The following is a 27,851-nucleotide window of genomic DNA, read 5'->3' on the forward strand; positions in this document are numbered from 1 at the left end:
TTCCTAGGCTGTGTAAGACAGCGAGCTGAGAGCTAGAGAGATGGCTGTTTCAGAAGACCCAAGTTTGGCTTCTAATTTACATATCACAACTTCCTGTAACCCCATCTATAGGGAATCTGGTGCCCTCTTCTGGTCTCAAATATCAGCTCACCCATGGCAAGTATTCACACAAACATGCACCTAATAAAGTAAAAGTAAGTCTTTAAAGATGTAAATAGAAGAAAGCTATTGAGCGAGCCAGCAGACAGACTTCCCCTCTGGATCCTACCCTGAGGTCCTACTTACGTTTCTGTTCAAGCTTCCATCAAGGATGGACAATGGACTAGGGCTTGGAAGAGCAAGCCGAAGAAATTCCCTTCTTCTGCTTTTGGTTATGGCATTTGTCATAGCAGCAGAAAAGCAAGCAAGAAAAGTGGACAAAGGCGTTGAGTATGAACCACTTCAGAATGGCCACTTCCCATGTGGCTAATTGAACGCTAACCACCAATGTTGACCCAATGGGGCCACTCGCTTTTTTGTTTTTTGACAGTACTTAACTCTGAACTCAGGAATCTGGAAGGCCAAGTAACAGAACACAGCTCAGGAAATTATAGGTTTCATATTTCAGGAAAACTGGTGAATTTAGACAGCTCGAGCATCTCCTTCATGTTAGGGAAGACAGCCTTGGCCTCTGAGTTCTGGCTGACAAAGGCTTGCTGCTGAGACGAGCTCTGGAAGGGAAAAAAAAGTCCTCAATTATCTTGCCAGTTTTTGAGATGTTTAAAAAAAAAATCCACACACCCCACCTCAACAGCCCTTTCTAAGTAGCTCAATTTTCTATGTAATGAGCTGTTCTGTCTGGGGGCAGTTGTACTCCCTGGCTGGAGTGGTTGGAGCTTGTCATGTGAAGCGGCGACTGAAACAAGTCACAAATTCTGACTCTTGAGACCTTCCAACCTTTAGACTTCTGTTCCATGTCTCACTTACCACACGCCTCTCTTTTCTGGTTTTCTGTGCAGAGAGAGAGACAGCAGAGCACGGGATTTTTAGCAAAGGGCCCCAGCTGCAACCCTGCCTGGTTCCGCTTCCGGCTATCTGGCTGGTTCGGGCTTTCAGGAACCAGGTTTTTCCATCTGTCAAGTGGGTAGAGCAATACCTGCCCAAATTACAGACAGGGTGTTGCTGGAAAGGGCTGGGCCCAGATGATGGATTCTTTCGTCTCTGTTTACTGTCCGAAATCGTCACATAAAAGCTGCCTATCACAGAAACCTTCCGACTGGCCTTAATAGGCCCAGAGTTGTCAGGGATTTCCTGTAGGTGGCGCTGTGTCCTAGTGATCGGTGGGAGAGGTAGCCCTGGGGTGGCTCCAACTATAGTCATATAGAATGTTTAGATATCTAGATAACACCAGCATAGATTCCCTGTATGCTATGCTCTGGGTATATGTCCCTCCTGCAAGATCCCCAGCTGTCACAATTGGTTTCCCCCAGGGACAGTTCCCGAAACCAAGATTTCTCCTATATCTCTCTTTCTGTCCCCTCCAGTGAATGGAGCTGAAGGTCCTGCCTGAATCTTTTGCCCAGGCTCCACTCCTGCTTGCTAGACCCTCTGTTAACAGGTTTCCCACTGCCCCCTAAACTCAGCCATTTGAACCACATTTTTCTGGTGGGAACTGCAGCCGGCCGTGTGTCTGTAGCCCCTTGAATCCCTGGGGAACCTCTTAGCTACCTGGAAGGCTACAGTGGGGAACACTTTAGCTTTGACTTCGTTTCTCAACCATGCTAATGCTGGGCAGCCTAGGACAGAGGTGTTCCAATGCTAAAGACAAAAGGGGCTGGGCTGGTGAGATGGCTCGTGAAGGTAAGGGGCTCAAAGCACTGAGGATTAGAGTTCAATCCTTGGAACCCACACAGTAGAAGGAAAGAGCTGACTTCTTTAAGTTTTCCTCTGACCTCAATATGCATACTGTAGTAGGTGAGTACACACACTCTCTCTCTCTCTCTCTCTCTCTCTCTCTCTCTCTCTCTATATATATATATATATATATATATATATATAAATAAAGTAATATAGATATAATATATTATATATAGAAATAGAGATAGGTGATAGAAGATAGATAATAGATATATAGATGATAGATAGAAAGATAGATGATAGATGGATGGATGGGTGGGTGGATGGACAGACAGACAAACAGACAGACAGATAGGTAGATACATACACACACTTAGCAACTCTCAAGTCCTGCAGTTCTCACCACCTCAGGGGGAGCAGTGTGGAGAGAGGCCTTAGAGACTGGGATAGCCATCACACAAGAGACAAGGCTGCTCACTCTCAGCCTCCAGGGACAGCTGGGATTCTGTCTCCCAAGAGGATTGGGCAACAGAGCCAAGCCTGGGGCTTCTGGTCGCCTGTAGAGCTGTCATATCCCAAAGCTTCTTAGTTAGGGAGCTAAGGACAGAGCCATTGCTCTCACAGAATAACCTTGATGATTCTGGGCCTAACACTACAGGTGAGAGGTGTCAGGGGGGCTCGGGGAGCCCTGTGGTGGGGTTGGACAAACCCCTAATCATGCCACATCCCTGAGAATCACAAAGAAATGTCCATAGACACCCTAGTGCCTTTGTGCATGCTGTTCCTCTGCAGAGCCTGCCCTTCCCTACCTCCGACTGTCTTCATCCGCATGTCCCAACTGCCTCTCTTCTTTGTGCTCTGGGACAGAGCGGCTCTGCCTCCTATGAGTGGCTCTGCCTCCTATGAGCGGCTCTGATGCCATCTGTCACATGTTTCCCACCACTGCTCTCACATTGACATTCATTATTCAAAGCCAAGATGGCAGACCATGCCGGAATCCCAGCACTCAGGAGGCAGAGGCAGGACAACTTCTATAGGCTTGGTGCCAGCCTGGGTTACATAGTGATTTCCAGGCCAGCCTGAGCTAGGTTTCTGGCCTCAAGAAAATGGAGGAAGGATGGAGGGATGACTGAGGGAGAAAGACAGAGAGAGATTGCTACTTGTTTAATTGCTACCCTAAGGAGAGTGTGTTCTTGAAGCAAACAGCTGACAGCTTTCTCCTCAGGGTTGACAGGTGTGGCCATCATCTACCTCTGCTTGTGTTTTGATAGTATCTCCTTCTTTTAGAGGCTTGGCACAGAGTCCCAGACATGCTTGGAAGGGTGATGGCTTTTATAGACTACCATCTGGATAGAAGGCTTTCTAGAACAATGATTAGATTGTTGGATTCCAAAGATCTAAACTCCCCCACCCCCAACCCCTGTGCCCTTCTAATAAGTAGAAAAGACCAGCTTGGATTGGTCTTTCAGTGGTTGAATTTGAGCTCCAACTAGCCAAGCCTATTGTTCCCAATTGAGACAACCTACATATCTAAAATTATTCCCATTGGAGGAGGAGGCACACAGGGCCTACCAGGCAGAAATCCAGGGAGGCACCTCAGAGGCCACAGAGGGAAAATCACAAAAGCATTTTAATTTGATTTTGCCATGCAGAAACAAAGTGTTCCGCTTGCTTTTGCTCTTAACATGGAGAGCAGAGGACAGAAAATGATTTCACAAATGAAGGAATGAGAGGCCTTGCCTTGTATGTGGCCAGTTAGGGAGAGACAGCAGGGAGACGGGCAGTGGAAGGGGTGCGGGGGATGAAGGGAAGGAGGGAGGACTGTGTCGGAGATGATGCTGGTGCTGAGGAGAGAATGTTGAAGAGGCCAGAAGAGAGCAAGACAGAGACATGTGTGTGTGCTTGCTTGTGTATTACACATATACACACATACATTCATGCAGTATAATCAAAGACTTGCTTCATAAAGTCACCTTTTGTTTTCAATTTTTCCTACAGTAAGAGACACTTTCTATCCCTCTATCTCTGTTTGTTTCTGGCTGATTTTGTGTCTGCCTGTCTGTCTGTCTGTCTGTGTGTGTGTGTGTGTGTGTGTGTGTGTGTGTATGTGTGTGTGTGTGTGTAGGCCAGAGGACAATCTTGGAAACCTTATGTATTATAATATTATTCCTTAGGCACCGTGTTCTGCAAAGTCTGGAGAATGTTCTATGATAGCCTTATTTTAGGTTTTGAACAAGTGAGTTTATAAAGTGTACAGCAAGGGGCTGGGGACTTAGCTCAGTGGTAGAGCGCTTACCTAGGAAGCGCAAGGCCCTGGGTTCGGTCCCCAGCTCCGAAAAAAAGAACCAAAAAATAAAAAATAAAGTGTACAGCAAGCTGAGGTAAAAGAATAAATAGCACGTAGCAGATGAATGGATGCAGGGATGGAGAGATAGGTAGATAGACAGAAAAACATCATTTGGCTGCTCAGAGCACCCATCAGAAGTCAACTGAAGATGTCCCTTTAAGTCAGTCATCTGGAGTTTCTGATAGAGAGAATCCCAGGCAGATCAGTGTCCCCTTGGGTGACACTTCCAAGTAAAAGAGTAGCTGATAGAAGTGACAGCATCATGACATCTAGCAGAAACTGACTGGGGAAGTTGAGGCAGACATCTGGGGTTCCTGGATGAGAGCTTCCTCCCTATGGTTGAACTTCCTGTTTCCCTTCCCCTGGCTGAGCACTTTTATACCCTGGGTAAGCATAGCGACCTCTATTGAGAATGGTTCCCCTTCTAGCCAATCTCCAGAACCATGTGATTTCCCTCTTGGGCTGTTGCTGTTCTCTTCCATCCCCACACAGAGTTGGGGGCCAGTCCATGTCCATACAAGGGGCCGTGGAGGACACCCTTAGACCAACATCCTTGTGTCTAGAAGGGGGTGGGGCAACCCTGCTTTCAGAGGCAGCTTCTCATGAGCTCAAACAGCACGCAACACTTTGCTCACCTAACGTATATTAGACAGCATCCACGTTTATTTTGAGACAAGGTCTGTCACTGGAGCATAACTAAGTAAGGCTAACAAGCTGCCCAGCGAGCTCCTCTGCCTCTCTGGCACTGGGTTATGAACACCATTAAAAAAGGAATCCCGACTTCTGTTTAACTGTACATTCTGGATATTGACCATACATCTGTGTGCTTGCTGCAGCCGTTACTGACCAATCTTGTGGCGTTTTTCCGTTCAAGTTTCTCTCTGTGCTGGTCATCGTGTTGTCCTGGCATCTGTCTTTTATGTTGGAGATGTTCCCCGGGCTCTTGGCTGTGCTGTGTAGCACCAGGAGTAATGTAGAGAAACACACTGAAATCCAGTGGGCTGTGCACGGCTGTCATCTGTCACTGATGAGTTTCACTGGCAGAGCCGGAGGTCCTGGCCATTTCTTTGGGGAGATCCCCAGTATCCTCAGCAGTGAGTCTTATCCGAGGGCTATTTTATGTCCCTGGGGGTTACTGGGTAGGAAACAGGCGAGGAGAAAAGATTCTGATGTTCTATAGCACAGCACGGTGACCAGTGTTAGCAATAATTTATCGTGTACCTCAACATGGCTGGGAAAAAGATTTTCACTGAATGCAGGTGGGAACTTTGGGTAACTAGCTTCTTCCTTTCTTTGGACACGGTGTCTCACGCATCTCAAGTGGCCACAAACACCTGACCTTCCTGCCCCCGCCTCCAAAGTGCTAAGATCACGGATGTGCACTACTGTGCCCTGGTGGCTCCTTGTACCAATGTCAGCCCATCACCAAGTTTTCCCTTTGCTCGTCTCCTTCCTGTCTCTGCAGTGCGCGGTACCTGAGATCTCAGACCGTGCCAAGATTCTACAGCTTGTCTTGGCTCCATCCCGTGTGGCCACATGGTCTTCTGGTGCCTCTGTGCCCATGATGCCTCCCTGCTACCCAGCTTCAAAAATCTCTTGACAGCTTTGATCTTCTGCTGGACCTCCCTCCCCCGTTTCTTTTCTCTTGTGGACAGATCCCCTCCCCCTCCTTTTTATCCCTTGCCCAAGCCACATTTTAGTAGGGCTTCTGCAAGAAACAAGACATTGATGTGTTCGATTTGCTACATTTGAAATATGGGGGGTGGGGCAAACAATTTTAAAACCTGAATTAAAAATATTTTTGTAAACCAATGCACACACAGGAAAACATGAAGAGTAGACATGTTCTTGGGGTTCCTTGGTATGTTTCTGTACACACATGCATTTGTGTTTAAATTGAACTCGGTGTAGCTCCTAAAATACTATTGCTTAATGCTGAAGATATACTAGGTCTTTTTTTCTCTAGATTTTTTTAATATTACATTATCTCTCCCACCCTTCTGTGAAACTGCACTCCAGAACTTCTCCCTTGTATCTACTGTAATTTTACACCCCTGGGTCAACCTCATTGCTTCTCTCCCCAGTACCTGAAAGCCAATACTCTTTTTTTTTAATTGGATATTTTTTATTTACATTTCAAATGTTATTTGCTTTCCTGGTTTCCCATCCATAAGCCCCCTACTTCATACCCCTCTCCCTTCTATGAGGTTGCTCCCCCTCCCCAACCAATCCCCTTCCCACCTCCCTGCCCTCACATTCCCCTACACTGGTGGGTCCAGCCTTGGGAGGACCAAGGGCTTCTCCTCCCCCTGTTGCCCAACAAGGCCATCCTCTGCTACGTATGCAGCTGGAGCCACGGGTCTGTCCATGTACTGTCTTTGGGTGGTGGTTTAGTCCCTGAGAGCTCTAGTTGGTTTGTATTGTTGTTCTTACGGGGTTGCAAACCCCTTCAGCTCCTTCAATCCTTTCTCTGACTCCTCCAATAGGGACCCTGCTCTCAGTTCAATGGGAAACCAGTATTCTTACTCTCGACTTTGTGTGTGTGTGTATGTGTGTGTGTGTACACATGTGTGTGTGTGCACACATGCGTGTGTGCCAAAACTTGATGCTGAGTGTCTACTTCGGTTGTCTCTGTGTTATCGTCTGAGACTTTCTCCGCACCCCCATTGCTAGGATCACTATACCTCGGAGCCTATCCTTAGTCTTTTGGAACAGGGTCTTGCCGTGTACCCAGACTGATCTGAAACATGTGCCCTCCTTGCCTCTGACCCTCAGAGTTTCACCAGCTTATTTTTAATTTAGTTAATTTGGTTTTAAAGTTCAGGGAGAATTTCATTAGGTAGGGTTTAAAAGAAAAACCCAAGGTGGGCACATATGTGAACCTCCAAAGTTTCCCAGAGGAGGGAGATGTGAGAAGATCTGTCTTTCATAAGCAGCCACATGGCAGAAGCTGAAAGAGGCTCCAGAGAAAAAGAGAGGCAGCCCAGAGTCTTCGAAAGCATGCCCAAGCTATAGCAAGATCTGAAAGAAAAAGGAAGGCTAATGCTTCTCTGAGCTAGAAGAGTGGGCGGGGCTAGCGTAGCTGCGTGGCGGTAGCTCCATAAGCCACTGCCTATTTTTATTTATTTATTTTAGGAGACTCCATATCGTTTCCCATATGGCTGTACTAATTTATGCTCCCACCAACAGCGCACAAGCCTTCCCTTTATCTCTGTATCTTCCACTGCCCTTGTTACCTTCGGTCTTTTCGGCGTTAGCTCTTCCTCGCCAGAGCCGGGCGCCAGCTCCCTCCTGTTTGAAAGACTAGACACTTACATCTACCTTGTGTTTTTGCACCACGAAGAACGAAGCAGGAGACTTAGCTTACTTTGCGCTGTACAAAGCCGGCAAGAACAACTTCTCAAATGTTAAGTTACTAAGTTTTCTGTTTTTGTTTGTTTTGTTTTTCTGGGACAAGGTTTCACTATGTAGCCCTGACTTGCCTGGAACTCACAGACCCATATCTTCTGCCTCCTGAGTGCTGGGATTAAAGACGCATGCTACCACACTCAGCAAAGGTTTATTTTATTTAATTATGCGGATGCGTCTCCATGTGGGTATTTATATGTGAATATGTGTGTCTAAGGAGGCCAGAGGTGTTGACCCACACAGAGCAGAGTTATAGGCAATTGTGAGCCACCCAGTATGGCTGTTGGGGATAGAAATCAGACTCTCTGTAAGAGCACTACTCATTCTTAGCCACTCAGCCATTTCTCCAGACCCACACTAATTCTTAAAGATACAAAACAAAGAAATGGCTCAGTCGTTAAGAGCAAATACTGCTCTTCCAGAAGACCCAAGTTCAATTTCGAGCAGCCACGGAGATTTGCTTACAATTACCTGCAGTTCCAGCTCCAGAGTGACCCAAAGCCTCTGGCCTCCGCAGGCACACACAGTCACTTGCACATATCTAACCACATACACATAATTTAAAAAATGTAACATTTTTAAAGTGAGCCTGGAGAGGTGGCTCCATAGTTAGGAGCACTGGCTGTTTTTGCAGACGACCAGGTTTTGACTCTCGGCCCCCACAGGGTGGCTCACAACAGTAACTCCAGTTCCAGAGCATCCAGGGTCCTTTTCTGGTCTCCACAGACCCTAGGCATGCACATGGTGCACAGACATAACGTGGGGGCAAAACAGTCGCACACATAAAAGATTTTGTTTTTCATTGAAAATACTGCCAGAAAATGGAAGAAAAATCCCAAGAGGGATGGGAGATGACTCGGGGGAATAGATCTTTGATCTAGAGAGAACTGGAAAGTGTTGGTACTCTGTAATTGGGAGACCCGGAGACTCCGGGTCCCTTAAAGTGACATCTACGTGGCATCTTTCCCACTGATTTACTTTGTGCTCCCATCAACGTCTAAGCTCCCATGAAAAGGTAAACTTGAGGGAGACTGGGGATGTGGACGAAGGGAACAGTTCCATTAGTAAGGATGGTTCATATAGTCAGGCGTGACAGTCACAATGAAATGATGAAATTCAGTGACTTGTAGTAGCCCAGGAGGCTGCAGCAGGGGGATTGCCATGAGTTTGGGGCTTGTTATACAGTTAGTTCTATGCCAGCCTAGGCTTACAAGACTTTGTCACGCAAACCAAAAACACAAGTCAAAACAAAAGCCTTGACAAACAGTCCACTTAAGGGAGGAAGGGTTTAGTTCAGCTTGCAGTTTGTAAGGCGGTGTCGTCCATCACAGAAGGGAAGGTGTTGAGGCGGGAGCACCCACAGTCAAGAAACAGAGAGCAGGCAGGTAGTGGAGCTGGACTATGAGACTTCAAGGCCCACCCTGACTAGCCCTACTTTTTCAAGCAAGCTTCCACCCACTAAAGATGTTGCAGCTTCCCAAAGCAACGCCATCAGCTGGGGACCGAGTGTTCAAACCCCGGAGCCCATGCGGGACGTTCAGATGCAAACCACAACACCCTTTTGATCCTGTGATTTCCCCCCCTCCCCTGCAATTGTGGGGCCTTGTAGTTTGCAAAGTCAGGGGTGATGTGCGCATTGTGAAGACTGAAGTTTGTGCTGTTTTGGATGTCTTCTGTAAGAAGAATAATATAATAATGTATGTAAAAACAGATGCAAGATGGAGAGAGGAGCATTCGAAAATGAAGAAGCTTGGATTTAAACTTAATAGCTCTGTTCTCTGGCCAAGACAAGCCATGACTTCCCCAGGGGCCAAAAAGTTCTTTTTTTTTTAAGTGTGTGTGTGTGTGTGTGTGTGTGTGTGTGTGTGTGTGTGTGTACCTGCCCAATGCACATCCACATGTGTGAGCACATGTGTACGTGCAGACCCAATTGCACGTAAAGCCCAGAGGACAACTTTGGGTGTCATCTTCAGAAATGCTGTCCACCCTCTTTGAAGTAGGGTCTCTCATTAGCCTGAAGATTATCAGTTAAGCTAGAGAGCCTGGCCAGAGAGCCCAGTGATCCTCCTGTCCCCACCTCCTCAAGCCCTGAGATTTCATAAGACCGCACTGAGCTTTGATGTTTGTGCTGGGGATGGAACGTGGGTTCTCCTGCTTGCAAGGCAAATGCATTGTGGACGGAATCCAGTCCAGCAGACTTCCAAGTGTCCTCCCTCAAAAACTTACTCTTCTAGCTTCTAGATCGTCTTCCGTTTCCCCAAATCTTTAGCGCTGAAGACTTTGCCCGAATGCTCCCATATAGTCAAGGAATTGTGCTGGCCTTCCCCCCACCTGCCTCTGGGGTTAGTAAATTTGGCACTGACCTCGTCTGGTTCTGGTTAAGCACCCTGGCCCTGACCTGGAGTCCGAGCATGCAGGTGGTGACAAGGGAGGGGAGAGGAGAAAAGCAGCACATCTGGGACGGTGGTAGCCCTTTGCAGGCTGCTTCTGTGTACGAAGGCCATTGCCCTGAGAAGGAATCTTCCCGCCTGCGCTGTGAACTTGGCAGCCTTGGGAGGAAAGATGCAGCTGCTCCTTGCTCCTGTCAGCCTCCCCCTCTGGTGGGACTGGAGTCGAATGTCACCACACTATCAGCGGCACTGCACCTGGACTCTTGGTTTGGAGCCCAGCTGTCAGCCCCATCACCCTAGCTTGTCTCTGACATTGTCTGGACCTTTTTGAGCGGACTGAGCCACCGTGTCTGGAACCCTCCAATCCTTACAGTCTGCAGACAGAAGGGGAAGGTTTTATTTTCTCTTAGAATTTTTAACCAACAGAAAATTGCACACCCTGTGCAGTTTCTGAAGCCCCTCTCACCTGCTTAACAACCAGGCCCCACCACAGACTCCTAGAACAGCCTTGCAGCACCTTCATCCCCCTGAACCTTCTCCCTAAGAAAATAACTCTGAGGGGTTACCTTACTTTAGTGCTCAGACTCAGATCAACATGAGTGTGGAGAAGCAATATCGACATCTCGTTTGTCCTTGTCCCAGGGCGATTGCAGAGCCCTCCACCAGTTGTGTACAGTGGGATGAAGAGGCAGGTCAGGGCCCTTGTGAGCCCCAGATCTGCTTTCTGGTTTATAGTCTTCTCCTATGAGCTGTCATGGCTAGGGAGGGAACAAAACCAGCCAACATCCCTGAGGTGACCTGGCCGAGTATTCTCACTCAGAGACACACTGTACCCAACCCTGGACTTGCAAATGCATTTTAAAAGGCCGTCTAATGAAACAGAAGCAAAACAGCTCCTGTTCCCCAAGCCTCTGTGTAGAGCGGTACTGGGGGAGAGCAGAGCTGTCCTAGCCAGAGAGGGAGCCTGGGAACTGCCAGGACGGCACAAGATGCTTTGGGATGGGGTATAAGCGTTTACGGTGACCCCTGATTCCATCCAGGAACCCAGCTACCCAGAGGAAATCTCTCCCCCTGTTCACACTAGTTACTTCAAGCCTAAAGCTCCTGAGTCTGCCTATGGATCATGTTAACCTTGACCTCAGAAATAAAGTAACCCTTCAGGGCTATTTTCTTAGAAAAAAAGGATCTGGGGAATGAAGGGTCCTATGTTCTAGGAGTCTGTGGCAGGACCTGGCCATTAAGCAGGTGAGAGGGGCCTCAGAAACAACAAAGGCTATATAATTTTCTGTTGGTTAAAAACTCCAAGAGGTAATAAAAACCCTTCAAGTCTGCCTGCAGACTGCAGTGGTTGGAATTTTCCAGACATGTGATTCAGTCAGCTCCAAAGGTCCAGATAGGGGCCCATGTCTTCAGGGGCTGTATCCGTGAACTTCAAATCCTGTGGATATTATACACCAAATTTTAAGTATATTAAAAGCTTTCATGTGCCTGGCCTTTGACTTATTATTTCGGAAGGAGGAAACTGGGCTTCTTGGCTGATTCTCCTGAGGGAAGTGCCTGAATCTAGACCTTGCTGGAGGCAGGAAAAGGCCAGGCTACCCATAATTCCAGCAAGGTCTCTGGGAACGGAGGCAGGCCACATTCAGCTTTGGATACCCTAAGGGATGGCAGGTCCTGATTGTACTTTCTTCCCCTCATTCTGCATGCTCTGTGGTTCTTGCCTTCAGCAAAGCAGTGAGGAGGCTTCCATAGATGGCTGTACCCAAGACTCTGCTTCTCTGACACTCTTAGGGAGCCTGGTTCTAAGCTGCATGTGGAGGACTTAATGAAGATGAGACATAGGCCTCCTCTGCCCATGTGGCTTCCTAGAGAACTGGGACATTCGACACACACTAGGTGTGTCCTATAAATAAAGATGAAGGAGGGCAGAGCTGGAAATGTAGCTCAACAGATATTTTCTACCATGCATGAAGCCCTGAGTTCAACCCCAACACCACATTAAAAAGGAAAAACAGGCCTGGGGAGGCGGAGACAAGAGGGTCAGGAGTTTAGCAAGGCATTCTCGACCGCATAGCAACTTTAAGGCCAATCTGGATTCTTTGAGACCCTGGAATAACAAAGGTGAAAGAGGTCTAGGCAGCTGGAAGAGAGAAGTTAGCTCTGTCCGTCAGACTGGAGCTGAGTGACTACTGGAAAGATGAGTCAGGTGACACGGTTCTTAGGGTCAAGCACCAGGATACAATGCAGGCCTTGAGTTCTGGGAACCTTGGAAACCTATCAGGATAACGTCCTAGGAATTCTTCACCAAGTTGTCAAATCAGCTGATGTCACATCCATCTGGTACACCTATACACTGGTCCTTAAGGTGGGGTCTGGCTTTTAGAAAGATCTAGAAGAGCAATGAAGGTACCAAGGACACCAAGGTTAGAGGTGTTCCCTGGTGTTGGCACTTGGTGCTGACTCAGCGATTCAGCTAGGCGCTACTCACTCTTGCCAGTCCAGCAGCGTTAGGATTCCGTGACTCAGCAGTCCTCAGCCTGATGATGCAGAAGTTTGAAGATTTGTGGGTAATGACAATTAGGTCAGTAGAGAGCTCATAAGTCAGAGCTGTCAATCACAATAATAATCATTGCCACAGGGCTGGAGAGATGGCTCAGCGGTTAAGAGCCCTGACGGCTCTTCCAGAGGTGCTGAGTTCAAAACCACATGGTGGCTCACAACCATCTGTAATGGAACCTGATCTTCCGGTGTGTTCGAAGACAATGACAGTATACTGTGTACTTACATAAAACAAACAAATAAATCTTAACAAAAAAAATCATTACCACAAATGGAACTTATTAGCTACTGAGGCCAACACGGTATTTATGGGATAACTTAACGAACAGACTATTGGATTGTGCAAATAGAGGTGAGCTCAGATAGTCTACACTGTGAATCCACTTGCTGCTGTCTTCATTTCTAGATAACCCCTCCCCTCCCAGTTTCCCACTAAAGCATCCTTCCTCACTGGTCATAAGCTATGACACAGCTTGATTGGTTGGTTGCTTGGCCAAGTTTGTTTGTTTTGTAACAGGATCTCATATAGCCCAAGCTGGCCTCGAACTTAGTATGTATATGAGGCTGGCCTTGAACTCCTGGTTCTCTCAATCTCTATCTCCCCATGCTAGAATTATAGGCACGTAACACAATACCCTTTGAAATGTCCTGAAGGGTCAGAGCCAGCTAGGATTCTTCACTTCTCCCAGTTCAGCTCCTCACTGTATGCAAGATAAAATGGGAGAGATATTACTTTCTATTGCTTTTAAAGACAGGGTCTCATGTAGCCCAGGGCAGTCTCACTATAGCCCCATGAATGTTGGGATTACAAGCATTCACTTGCACACCTGGTTTTGTGCCTGACTAGGGACTGAACCCAGGGCCTTGTGTATACAGAGCAAGCACTCTACCAAGTGGGAGAAAGTTGCTTCTCTAAACCATAGAGAAATACCCTGTGCCTGTCCATCAGGACTCCATGAACCCAACCAGGAGGTGTGGGTTATCCTGTACTGGCCACCCCCTAGGATCTTGGCTGTAGGATCTTCTAGGGAAAGACCACAGAGAAGTTGGGTGCATGCACATAGTCCCCCAAACGGTACCAGTCTCCTTTGAAGTTATTTTCTTCTGTCACCTAAGCCACCTGGTGCCCCCTCTGGGTCTGGTTCCGTTTTCTGCTGCACACCAGCCGGGGAAGAATGGAGCAGAGCTGGGTTCCACAGTTGACTTCTTCCCTTGGGGTGTTCAGGCACTGATGCACACCCGGGTGAGAAAAGATGAAGCAAAGTCTAGAAAGGGGGGGGGTCAGCAGGATCCTGGTGCAGCCGTGAATGCTGGGGTGTCGGGGGTGAGGAGAAGGTCTTCTCTGAAACTCGAAGTCTTACAGCTCTACAGTGCTACAGCTCTTTAGATGACATTCAATGAAACAGCTCTCTTGGACGATATGCAACGAAACAGCTTGTGCGCATACACTTTATTCAGGGTGACCAAGTGGAGAGTGGGAAGGAGTTTTCAGGGTGAAAGTAACGTTATTGGCTGGAGTTTAAAGTTCTGTGAATGCCTCATTTGTATGGAGTGGCATTCATTCCACGAATCCCAGGTACTTAGGGGCGGGTTCGTATTGGGGAAAGAGGAAGTTGAACTCGCAGGTTACTTATGTGTAACGTCTTCAGGTAGAAGACTGGGGCCAGGCTCCCCAGATGAGGTAGAGAAGAGAAAGTCCCATTAAGAAAAGGGAGCCTTTCATTTCGCTCTGAGCTCAGAGGAGCTATCCGGACATGCTAGACTGTGACCTTCAGGAGCAAAGTGCAACAGGGTCAGGAGGCTGAGATGAGCAGGCTTTCCAGGGTGACGCCTTCTTGAGGGTATGAGTGAAGAGATCTGTAAGGGTAACCTGCACTGACCTCTGTACAGCTCCATGTGAGAAAAGAAACACACACCACAGCCAGCCTCAGGGCACAGAAGCTGCCCTTTGATTTGAGACTTCCTTAGTTGGGACCTTTGCCCGATCCCTACCGCCTTCTGATCCACGACCGCTGAGCCTGTCTCCCCTGGTTCATCCCTTGACTGTTGGCCAATGGTCCAGACCCTTAGGTGGTCTGATATGGTCCTGATCCTTTCCTTTCCCCCTGCCCTCTTCTGATGAGGCTGCTGTGCTCCACCCACTGGAACCGAATTGCTGGTTTGCCCCTGCTATCTTGAGCCTCTATCCTTGCCCCAGTAATTAGTTGTATATAGAAGTGCGATCTCTCTAATGGCTGCTCTGGTCCGGTTGCTGTTGGTCATGGGGCCTCTTGAACCACAACTGTCTTGTCTAGGCACCCACTGTGCTCTTTTCTTTCCAGATTCATAAAAAACGACATCAATGTGGCCACTCCAGACCTTGGTAGGCTGGGTAGGATGAGGAACACGAGGACAATGGTTCCTTCCTTGCTCTGGTCTCAGTCCTTAGTCAGCTGGCCTGCTCTATTCAGAACGTGAACATCCTCCTTAGTCAGCCTTTTCCAGGGCCAAGAAAATCAAGGAATCACTGGAATCTGCTTTAGCCTTGGATCAATTTTATCCACCTTTTGCCTGGAGTTGCTCCTGGTGAGAGCTTGATGTTTTATTCAGAGTGTTAAGTGGCTGACAGAAACTGACTGTGGCAAGGGACTGCCCTGGGAATGCCTGTGCAAGGCGCTGTGTGGGAGAAACACTTTGAAAAAAAGCTGCAGGCTGGCCTCTGCTGAGGGAGGAGGACCTGTCCCCAGGGCCCAGAGTCTTCTGTTGTGCTTTGTAAAAGCCTTAGACACCAGCTTTGGCTCAGAGGCTAAGCATCCCTGCTAGCCCCCTTACCCCAGGCCCAAGATTCGTTGGCTGCTGGTTTTGGCAAAGCCCCAGTATCTTAGCTCTTGCTTGGCCCTAGAGTCTCAACTTCCTTCCTCTGTCTCCTCCTCTTCTCTCTTCCCTCCCTTCCTTCCTTCCGAGATATTAAGAGCGGAACCCAGGACCTCATACGTAAGGCAGTCACTCTACCAACCAAGCTAGACTTCCAGCCGTGTGTGTGTGTGTGTGTGTGTGTGTGTGTGTGTGTGTGTGTGTGTGTGTATGTGAGGTCTGTGTGTGTGTGAGAGAGTGAAGAGACAATGTGTGAGTGTGTGCATAAGTGTGTGGGAGAGTGTGTGTGAATATGTGTTTGTGTGTGTGAGTGTGCATCTATGTGTGTGTTTGTGTGTGTGAATGCGTCATATCTTGGCTTGATTGGAAGTCAAGTTTTGCTTCTTGAAAGTAACTTGGGAGCTGGGATTATAATTCAGAGACACAGTGCTCTCTTGGTATGAGTAAGGCTTTTGGTTCCATCCCCAGCATTAAAAGCAACAGCACACACACGCACTCGCACACACACACACAAACATGTGTGTGCAAATATACATGGTTTGAAAAATTATAAGTCTGGACCATCTTGAAGATTTTCTTCCCTGGTTTCTACTCTGTATCCAGCCTTCCTCTGTGTCTTTTCCAAGCTTTAAGTTTCTCCTTGTGCTGCTGACACTTAGAGAACAGAGGCGAGCCAGGCTAGCTTCTGCTCCAGGTGGCTTGCCCTCAGAGGCAACTCCAGCCAGGGGGTGAGGGTGGGTTCAAACTACCCACAGGGGCGCATTCTGCCTCTCAGTTTTCCCTCTCCTTCCTGAAGTCAACCAGGGAGCACGATGGGCAAACCTAGTCTGCACGTCGCCCAGTCAGAAGAGAGGCGCTGGCGTGCTCTACTGTGAGCCAGGAGGGTAGAAGGGAAGAAAGCAGAGAGCCCATTTCTTTTAGGAGGTAGGTGTGTGTGTGTGTGTGTGTGTGTGTGTGTGTGTGTGTGTGTGTGTGTGTGTGGCGGGGAGGGAGGTTGCATTCATGAGGCTCCGGTGCATACATTCTTATTCTGGGAAATGTGATGCCCAGGCATCTAGATTTATAGAGATGGAGAGGCCAGACTGTAAATCACTTCTGAAGCACTGATGGGGTTATCTGCGGCTAGAATACATTTCGGAGTGGGAGCATCTCCACCCATGTGCCATAAATTGCTGCACCATAAATTGTGCTGCTGTGGCTGCCCCAGTGGCACTACAGACGTCTATCAGGAAGCAGGATCATCAGAGCCAGGCCACAGCTTGTGGGAGGGAGATGCCCAGGTGACCTGAATGAAAACATCCTAGGAGATGCCAGCCACCTCTGTGATGTAGTGCTTAGCTTTGTAAACTCAGCCAAAGCCCCTGATTATGGAGCCGGAAGAGCGTCCCAGCCAGAGATACATTTAAATCCCATCTCCACCTGGGAGTATCAGTTCACAGTCACAGAACGCACCATGGGCCAGTCTGTGGAAACAGGAGAGGAGATTGTGCATTTTGGGATCCACACGTGGAAAGGGAACCAGATGAAACAGGCTTGGGATGGAAAGAGAGTCTAAAAGGCTCAGCCCAGTCTGGATAGCTTTGGAGCAAGTCCCTCTCGCTACATACATGTCTAGGGTCCAGGCAAGATGGCAGAACCTTTCTGTCCCTCCTCCACCATTTGTTCAGTTGCCCAGGAGAGGGTATAACTTGGACACTCTCAAGAAGCTGGTGCCTGTGTGTGGACCCCACACTCCTCTCCTACTCTGCATATGGGCAGCACCTTCTGCTTTGAAAGGGACATCGGGGAAACACATCTCTTTGTCTCCTAGAGTATGAGAGGAAAAACTATAACCTGTTGAGTACTTAGGACAACCTGCAAAAATTACCATTCTTTCCAAGTGCAGACGTAAAGGCTCTGAGGACATCCAGACAGACAGACTCTGTCACTGTTAAGCAACAGAAGAAGAGGGATGTCACGCAGGGAGCAGATTGAATATTTCTTAGAGCGAGGTTTTTATCTGTTTGTTTGCTTGCTTGTTTATCTGGGCTTTGAGACAGGGTTTCTCTGTGTAGCTCTGTAAACCAGGCTGACCTCAAACTGAGAGATCCTCCTGCCTCCTTCCTGAGTGCTGGGATGAAAGGCGTGTGCCACCATGCCCGGTTCATAGTGAGGTTTTTCAAAATTTGTTTTTATTTTCTTGTGTGTGCATATGAGTGTTTAGTGGGAGGGGCAAGCATGTGACCCAGCATATATGCGTAAGTCAGAGGACAACTTGTAGGCGCTGGTTCTTTCTATCTTGTGGTTCCCAGGGCTTGAACCCTAGATCCTTGGGCTTTGCAGTGGGCATCTTTACAAACTAAGCCATGCTGCTGGCCCTCGTACTGGGTTTTAAATTGATAGCGACATATATATGCAAACATAAAAATTTGCATGTAGCTCATCTCTCTTCGATGTTGCCCAGTAGAGCTCTTAACATTGCTTCTCTAGCCTCTGTGCAGCGACCTGGGTACCCATGAAGCAGGTACTGTAGCAGAGCCTCTCCTCCATCTTCTCTGTGAGCCCATTATGACAGACCCATATGAGCCACTGCTATTGAGTGCCAGGGCCAGAACTAGAAGCAAGCATTGTCCTTCGCCCCTCCCTTGTGAGGGAGTGATAATTACAGGGACACCTGGGCCTTTTGTCCACTGCCTGCTTCTCATTGTCCCCAGTGTGTGCTTAGACTGACTACTGTCCTTTCCTGATCCTTATCATTGCTGATCTTAAAAAAAGGGACAGGACACAGGTATGGCTCCCCCTCCAAGCCCTGGTCCACTCATCGAGCTGGAGGCTGAAGCCTGCCTTGTTGTGGGTCATCCAAGTTCTAGATTGACATTTTGGGCAAGACTGGTCTGAGATTATCCATTCATCCCATCCATCCATCCATCCATCCATCCATCCATCCATCCATCCACCAACCACACATCCATCCATCCATCCACCCACCCATCCATCAATCTAATCATCCATCTATCTATCTATCTATCTATCTATCTATCTATCTATCTATCTATCTATCTATCTACTCACTTAAGCATCTACCCACTCATAAACATCCATCTAAACACCTACCCACCCACCATCTATCCATCCTTCTATCTGCCCAGACATCTGTCCACTCACCCACATGTCCATCCTTCCTTCTATCCACCCAATCATCCACACATCCACCCAGTCATCCATTCACCTTCCCACCCCATCAGCAATCCACCTATCCTTCTATCTACACAACCACCCACCCACCCACTCATACACCTACCACCCAACGATAGTTCCACCTGTATTCATGTCCCCCCATCTGGTTCCTTGCAAGCCTTCTTCATGCCAGGCCCCATTCTAAGCATGGAGACCACAAAATGATGGTGCCCTGGCTCTCCTGCTCCTGCCTATCCCCTGCTAAGAAACAAAAGCAAGAATTGCCTTTATAGCTCTGGAGGCCAGATGGTAGATATTTTAGGCTTTCGAGGCTTAAGTTTTCTATACTGTCATAGTCAGGGCTTCTATTCCTGCACAAACATCATGACCAAGAAAGCAAGTTGGGGAGGAAAGGGTTTATTCAGCTTACACTTCCACATCGCTGTTCATCACCAAAGGAAGTTGGGACCAGAACTCACACAGGACAGAAACCAGGGGGCAGGAACTGATGCAGAGGTCATGGAGGAGTGTTGCTTACTGGATTGCTTCCCATGACTTGCTCAGCTTGCTTTCTTATAGAACCCACGACTACCAGCCCAAGGATGGCACCACCCACAGTGGGTCCTCCTCTCTTGATCAGTAATTGAGAAAATGCCCTACAGCTGGATCTCATGGAGGCATTTCCTCAAGGGAAGCTCCTTCTCTGTGATAACTCCAGCTTGTGTCAAGTTGACATATACAGCCAGCCAGTCCACTAACCATTCTGCTGTGCTGGTCTGAAAGCTGCCACAGGCAAGGTTTGCCCAACAACACAGCCATGGAGAACAGAGCTTTGAGCTGGGTCCTGCCCAGTTTGAAAGATGGCAAAAAGGATAACAGCAGATGTGGGAGTGAGGAGAAGAAACAGAACTCCATCCATACCTGGGTCACTTGAGACAAATTACTTAAGCCCTCAGGGGCTTCGTGTCACTGTTTGTAGAACAGAGTGACAACCTGCAAGCGTGTTGTAGGGATTAGAAGAACTCATGTATGGGAGATGTGCGGCATGGCTTCTGGCACAGAACCAGGGATGATAAACAGCAGCTATTATAAGCTGGTTTTTATTATTGCATTTTGGTGTTAGCTACACTTCTGTGCCTTCCACAGGCTTCCTTGTGATATGTTTAGCAAAGCAAGAAGGAAGGAACCCAACTGCAAGGTGGCAGGGACTTCAGGGCACACAGGGGTGGTGGAGGAAAGGCTTTGAGGTGTGATCACACATACACACACACACACATACACACACACACAGACACACACACAAACACATACACACACACAGACACACATACACACAAAGACACACACACAAACACATACACACACAGACACAAACACATACACACACACACACAAACACATACACACACACACACAAACACATACACACACACACACACACACACACACACACACACACACACCAGCCCTGTCCATGTCCAAACTCTACCACTAGAACTTTTATGGTCTTTCCTCAGCTTCCTGAACTGATGTCCCACTGAGGGCTCACTGCATCCCAATGGCTTGGAGAAACAGCCTCAGCCGAAGAGCAGACCATTTATGCTGGTAGCCTCCAAAGTGCATATCCTCCTTAGTGGTCCTTCATAGACACAGACATAGCCAGATGGGCTGGAAAGAGAGGGGATGGCACATGTGTTCACGTGAGTGTATGTGTGTGTCTGTGTGTGTGCGCGCATGCGCGAGCATGTGTGTGGTCCAGACATGTGTATGACACGTGTATGTGAGAGTACAGGTACCCATGCCTGAGGAGGTGGAAACCAGAGACTGGCACTGGGTGTCCTTTTCAATCTCTTTGCACCTTGTTTTTTCAAACAGGGTCTCTCATTGAGCCTGGAGCTCACTCATTCTGCTAGACTGTCTGGTTAACACACTGTGGGGATGTACCGGCCTCTGCCTCTGCATCCCTAGCTCTGATTACATATACAGGCCTGGGACTGACCTGCCCAGCTTTCAGGTGAATGCCACTGGGGATCTGAACTTAGGTCCTAATGCTTGGGCAACAAGCACATTACCGACTCAGTGATTTCCCTGCTCCCAAAAGAGGGGCTTTAATGTGCACAGAAATAGGGAAGAGCTGTAGCAAGAAGGTTGTGTGTGTGTGTGTGTGTGTGTGTGTGTGTGTGTGTGTGTGTTGGAAACCAAGCAGGCAGGCTGGCCAAGCTGGACCTTGTGGACTTTTTGGAGGCTCACTGATGTAGATGGGCCATGCGTCTCACCATCACACCTTCCCATCCCGGTTGGTGGCAGTGGCTCGCTCCTAAAGCTTGTGGTCCCTCCCCTCCACCCACAAAGGTAGAGCCTCAGCTGCCTTTCCCTCAGATAGCCCTAGGCAACTTATTGATGGGCTGGGGTGAGGTAGGGTGGGGTGGGGCAGACTGTGGTCTTGGAAGGAAACCAGTGAGGTTAATTTGGAGCATAGTCGGTCCTAACTGCTTTAAGGATCCTGACTTGAGATGATGCCGGCTAAGCTTCCAGACCTTAATTGCCACAAGGCATCTTCCTGAGACTTACCTCACTCAGGATCCTCAAACCATACTCTTAGCCCTGCTTCAATTTTCGGGGTAGAGGGAGCTTTTCTAAGGGACACTCCTGCTCTAATCTAATGCTTATAAGCCCTTGCCTGACCAGACCTGCCTCATACATCCCATCAAGAAAAAAAAGGGGCAGAGCCATCAACCTGCTTTTCCTCAGCCACCATGGTCCGAGTGGAAACAATACAGACTACCACACTGCCTTCATCCTCAGCAGCACACCCAACTTCTCACCATTATCGGTGGTCTCCTCCTCTTCCTCCTCCTCCTCCTCTTCCTCCTCTTTCTCTTCCTCCTCTTTCTCCTCTTTCTCTTCCTCCTCCTTCTCTTCCTCCTCCTCTTCCTCCTCCTCCTCCTCTTCCTCCTCTTTCTCTTCCTCCTCTTCCTCCTCCTCCTCTTCCTCCTCTTTCTCTTCCTCCTCCTCCTCCTCCTCCTCCTCTTCCTCCTCCTCCTCTTCCTCCTCCTCCTCTTCCTCCTCCTCCTCTTCCTCCTCCTCCTCTTCCTCCTCCTCCTCGTCTTCTTCTTCCTCCTCTTCCTCCTCCTCCTCTTCCTCCTCCTCCTCTTCCTCCTCTTTCTCTTCCTCCTCTTTCTCTTCCTCCTCCTCCTCGTCTTCTTCTTCCTCCTCTTTCTCTTCCTCCTCTTTCTCTTCCTCCTCCTCCTCCTCCTCTTCCTCCTCCTCCTCTTCCTCCTCCTCCTCTTCCTCCTCCTCCTCTTCCTCCTCCTCCTCTTCCTCCTCCTCCTCTTCCTCCTCCTCCTCTTCCTCCTCCTCCTCTTCCTCCTCCTCCTCTTCCTCCTCCTCTTCCTCCTCCTCTTCCTCCTCCTCCTCTTCCTCCTCTTTCTCTTCCTCCTCCTCCTCATCTTCTTCTTCCTCCTCCTCTTCCTCTTTCTCTTCCTCCTCCTCCTCTTCCTCCTCTTCCTCCTCCTCTTCCTCCTCTTCCTCCTCTTTCTCTTCCTCCTCCTCCTCATCTTCTTCTTCCTCCTCCTCTTCCTCTTTCTCTTCCTCCTCCTCCTCTTCCTCCTCTTCCTCCTCCTCTTCCTCCTCTTCCTCCTCTTTCTCTTCCTCCTCTTCCTCCTCTTTCTCTTCCTCCTCTTCCTCCTCCCCCTCCTCATCCTCCTATTCCTTCTCCTCCTCTTCCTCTTTTTCCTCCTCTTCCTCTTCCTCCTCCTCCTTCTCCTCCTCTTCCTCTTATTCCTCCTCCTCTTATTCCTCCTCCTCCTCCTCCTTCAAGGGTCCTCTCCCCTGACCAGTGCCCCCAATCCCTCAGCCTCCTTGGGGTGGAGAGGCCTCAGAGACATCTGGATGCAAAGTGCGTGGGATCAATGGGCTGTTTTTGGTTCTGTGGGAGAACTGACAACCGGGGCTGTAATTTCCCTGCTGTTTCTCCCAGGCGAGGCATCTGGCGGCATGTACTGAGGAAGGAGGCCCTCAAGTCCTTTTCCGAGTTGACAGTCAGTCTGTTTCATGGTGGCAGGTCGGCTCACCCCTTCCACCTCCCAGAGCCACTTGGCTTTGCTGTGAATCAGAGCACCCACCCAGAGGCCCGTCCCCTTTCTTCCATCCCTCTCTGGCTGACTCACATGGGCACAGCCTGTGGATGACCTCCCCTCTCTCTGCGTCCTGCTCTGCCTAGACTGGCATCTGTCTTTGTCATGAGTGTCTTTCCTTCAAGCCAAACAACTGCCATCTTAGAATATTCAGATATACTGGCTTGCAAAAGATCGTCCCAGTGCAGTACCGATGGGGGCTACACAGTGGCTTCCCATCGGTACTGCTGGGACAGATTGTTCACTGTTTACAGATCCCCTCCCGCTCCCCCAGGAAGGGAGGCTCATATGACCCATTCCTGAGGATCCAACAACTCCCAACTCCCCACTGTGTGGAATTCTGCCTTAACCATATGGGACCCGGGACTGGACTAGGGGATCTACAGCAAGAAAGGTTGGGTGGGAAGCATTCGTCTGTTTGGTAAGAAAGTACCCATCCTCGCCGGGGAAAGGCTTTGCAGTTGTGGTCTGCAGGGGAAGGAACACCCGCACCCCGATAAATAACCACTCACTTATGCTCTGCAAGCATTTTACTGGTTGCCCAGGGTGAATTTTGGTGGAACAGTGCTTCAGTTTGTCATCGGGACCTTAGGAAAAGGGGTAAACATTGTTTACAACTCCCCTTGGGAAGGAATTTTAGCAGCAGCCTCCCTTGTGGCCGTCCCTTGTGGCATCTCGTCTGGTCCTCCTCTGGAGCTACCTCTGCTCTCCCGCACATCCCCTCAGCTCACCAACCACTCTGACTCTCCCATGGCCCTGCTATCTGGAAATGAGCGAGGCTGCCTGCCCTGCGGAAGCTGGCTGCCGGAGGAGATGGATGCAGCACGGAACTCCAAGTGCAGTACCGATGGGGGCTACACAGTGGCTTCCAGAGTTCACAGAGGGAGACCCGACTGGGACTGACAGTTGTATTTGTCCCACACCAGCCACCCACAGGCAGTCTGGCCTCTGAGGCTTTCTGATGGTGTAAGGTCAAAGGTTGTTGATGAGTCGAAAAGACATGTCCTCCAATGCCTGGAAGGAAGAGTGATGGTAAGACAGAAAGCTCCCCAGAGCTGGGCTTTATAATGTTATGCCCAAGTTTGCAGGTACCCCAAAGACCACCGAGGAGACAATTCTGATGTAAACACATAAGGGTCTTTATTACGAGCTCTCAAGCAAGGTCTCTCATTGTCCCCATTGGAGCGGATCAGAGTGAGAGCTCCGAGTCTAGGGGTGCAGGGTAATTATGGTAGTTACAGCAAGTTTGGGGAATTTCCATGCGGGTCAGAAAGTTAATATTTTAAAAACTACATTTCTGGAGCCGGAGAGGTGGCTCAGATGGTTAAGAGCACTGACTGCTCTACCAGAGGTCCTGAGTTCAATTCCCAGCAACTACATGGTGGTACACAACTGTCTGTAATGGGATTCAATGCCTTCTTCTGGTGTGTCCCAAAACAATGACAGTGTATTCATATACATAAAATAAATAGATAAGTCTTTTAAGATATTATATAAAACACTACATTTCTGGCATAGTCTGCAGGAACTGAGCACAGGGACAAAAACACCTGATGATCAGGATGGCTAAGTAAACTGTTCTCTGCAGGACGTCTTTTTTTTTTTAAAGAATTCTTTATTTATGTAGATGAGTACACTGTAGCTGTCTTCACACACCAGAAGAAGGCATCGGATCTCATTACAGATGGTTGTGAGCCACCATGTGGTTGCTGGGATTTGAACTCAGGACCTCTGGAAGAGCAGTCAGTGCTCTTGACCTCTGAGCCATCTATCTCTCCAGCCTCTCTGCAGGACGTCTTAAGTTATCTCTACATACCATGACACTGCTATTGTAGCCTGACTTCACCCAGAGACTTCAATAAGCTCCAGAGGGAGACCAGACGAGATGCCACAAGGGATGGCCACAAGGGAGGCTGCTGCTAAAATTCCTTCCCAAGGGGAGTTGTAAACAATGTTTACCCCTTTTCCTAAGGTCCCGATGACAAACTGAAGCACTGTTCCACCAAAATTCACCCTGGGCAACCAGTAAAATTTATCAGGCTTCCTTGCAGAGCATACGCGAGGGGTTATTTATTGGGGTGCAGGTTATTGCTAAGGGGCATAGGTTGCTATAGAATGCTTGCCCAGGAGGACTGTATGACTTTCTTCCTGGAATTGGAGTTTAGCCCCTGGTCTCCCACAAAGTGGAAATTCTTCAAAAACAGACTTGGTTGGGCTTTACAATAATATCCCCCTACAGACATATCAGGCATTCTAGTGTTCTGAAGATAGCTTTATTGGCATTGCCCTGGGCACTAAATTTGTCAACTCTAATTCTGGGGATGAGGGTGCAGAGACGGCAGGGACTCCATTGAGCAATATGTGGAGATGGGAGTTGGCCCAGCAGGTGAACCCCAGGAGTAGAGAGTGCAGGTTGAGGTGGGGATGTGGGTGTAACTACGTGTACTATATCCAGAGTAAGCAGTTTGTCAGGCAGGAGCTGGAGGGGAAAGGGCGAGAGGCATCCTCCACGCTGGGGAGCGTGTATTTAAGAGCACTTGCTGCTCTTGCAGAGACCCAGAGGTCAGTTCCCAGCTCCAATGTCAGGGAGCACACAAGTGCCTGTAACTCCAACTCCAGGGGATCTCCAGGGCCCTGCACACACGTGTGTATACACACAAGCACAGGCACACATGTATACATGTAAAAAAAATAAGGTGACTTTTTCTAAAGCAGTGTTATCAAATAATAAATGGAGTTAAGTCCCGAGGGTCTTGAGTGCTGTGTTAAGGAGGACATAGCTCCCCACCCTTAGGTTTCTGCCCATCACAGTCTCTAACCTCTCAGGAGCAGGGCATGAAACAAGCCAGGCGCCAAAGGGACCCACTGTAGACTGTAGAGAGGTGCCTGCTTTCTCAGTCACACCATCAGACTGCAGGATGGGCATCTGACAGTCCCTGCCCCCTTGTGCTAACTCCTAGCCACCCCTGCTTGCCTCGTCCTCTGCCCACCTCTGCACAAGAGAGAGGCTGTCTTCTGCTGATCTTTATGTCCCTAGAAGCATGCCGGGTCAAGGTCGAGAAAGAAGACTGTAAGACAGTCTGGCCTCAAACTCACCCTATAAAAGAGAATGAATGACCCTGAACCTTTGACCCTCTTACCTCCATCTCAGAGTGCTGGATTACTCATGTGTGTAGGGCTTGTGGGACTGCACTGCCAGACAGCATAAGAACTGGTTAAGTGGGGCGAGCTCAAACCCTGGGAATCTCAGAGATCTGAGTTGGTAGGAGTGGAACTGCCCCCCTCTTAGCCTCCGATGCCTGCTCTGGAACTCGTAACCATGACCACCAACTGAGAAGACCACAGCAATCAGTCATGTAGCATGAACTCTTCCTCATGCTAATGAGGCATCTCAGTAACCTTAGCCTTTAGCCATGACCTTCCCTTCCTGGATTTTCTCATGTCCTCCCCCTCCCAAATATATAATCCCTGGTTCACCCAGAAAGAAATATGAACGAGCTGAGATCATCATAGTGAATTACTTCGTTGGAGTTTGCCACTGGGAATGCCTTTGCCTAATAGATCAGCTACACGAAGATTCTCCCAGAAGTCCTTTCTCTTCTCCTGCCCCTCCAGTACTCAGCCCTTGCTCCTAAACTCACCAGATCCTGCTCATCTTGGGCTTACTTTCCCCTTCCTGCCCATCGTGCAGATACCCTGGCCCCTGTTCCTGATTTCCCCTCAGGGCTGGTGTACCTGTGGCTTCGGGGCACCTGAGAGGAGATCTTGGAACCACAACATCTGTCCTAGACTCCACTTTCCCAGTTTCCCCTTCCTGGTCTGGTAGGTAATGGCGTCTGATGTCCCCACAGGAAATTTAGGCTGCAGACTCTGCCTCCTTCTGAGCTGGTGAACCAGCAGAGACCAGACACCACTGGCAAGGAGAGGCAGAATGTGACACCCACATGTGCACTTACCCAGTTCAGACAGTACTGGGGATCAAGCCCAGGGCTTTACACATGCTAGGCAAGCACTCTCCTGACTAAGCTGCACCTCTAGCTTCACCAGAAACATGTCTTGAATGAATGAACACATGAATGAACAGACTTTTCTTCTTTATGTTCACCTTCCCCTGGGCCTGTCAAGGTGTGCCATTTCTTTTGCAGCCTGATTCTTCCCAGCAGCCTCTGCAGGGGTCAGGCTCTGAGTATTGAGTGCTAATGTTGGATATATGGCTATTTTCCAGCCCAGGTTGCTCTGTCTTGAAAAAGGCTGCAAACGGTGCATGTCTTTGTGACTGTAGGAGTATCTTTAAGCATGTCTCTGACCCTTGGTGGGAAAAGCTAGCTGCTGCTGCAGATGTTCAAGACCTCTGTCCCCTATTGATCCTCCTCTGCCCTTCATTGGGCCAGGCTCAAAGATTCTTGGAGGCTGTATCTTCAAAGTGCGCTCCCTTGGGTCCTGATTGCCTGCTCAGCATGGTCCTTCTGCTTACGGTGGCTTTGGATGACTCTCAGCTGTCTGATGCCTGGGTTATGTCCAAAGGCTCCAAAGGGATTCTGAGTCACTAACTTACCCTTGCTCTTCTGACAACCTCCTACCCGGGTATGGAACCCACAGGATCGTGGCTAAGAAACCAGGTTAAACAGGGACACTCCTGGGCACCTGAAGACGGCAGTGATGGATGAGTCCACCCAGGAAGGGTCAGACATTTGAAGTTTTGCCCAGTGGAGGATCTATCGTAATCAAGAAGTTACTCTCCCTATACAAAGATTCAGGTTAGTCCCCCAGTGAACACAGAGGTCAGGCAGGGAAGCTGTGTGGATAGTACCATCACAAAATGCCCTGGACAGAGAACAAAGCAAAGGTGCACTAAGATGGGGTGTCTGTCTGTCTGTCCTGGTGTTCAGCAGACTGTTTCTGAGGACACAAGCCTCCAGGAGAGGGATGCTGAGGAACGCCCTCAGGTGAGCTTTAAGCAGACAAAGGAAGAGACAATTAGCAAAGAACTGGAGGATGGGAGGGTGGGTTGGTAGGTGGTGTGGGTGGGGTGCCAGCTCCCTATCCCCTTAGCTCCCCGGCTGAGTGGCAGCCCCGATCTGCAAAAAACGAAGAAGGAATCCAGGGGGTGGGGCTATAGCATGGTCGGTGAAGCGCTTGCCTAGCATGCGAAAGGTCCTGGGTCCG

This window comes from Rattus norvegicus, chromosome 10, assembly GCF_036323735.1.
Source record: "Rattus norvegicus strain BN/NHsdMcwi chromosome 10, GRCr8, whole genome shotgun sequence".
NCBI classification, from domain to species: Eukaryota; Metazoa; Chordata; class Mammalia; order Rodentia; family Muridae; genus Rattus; species Rattus norvegicus.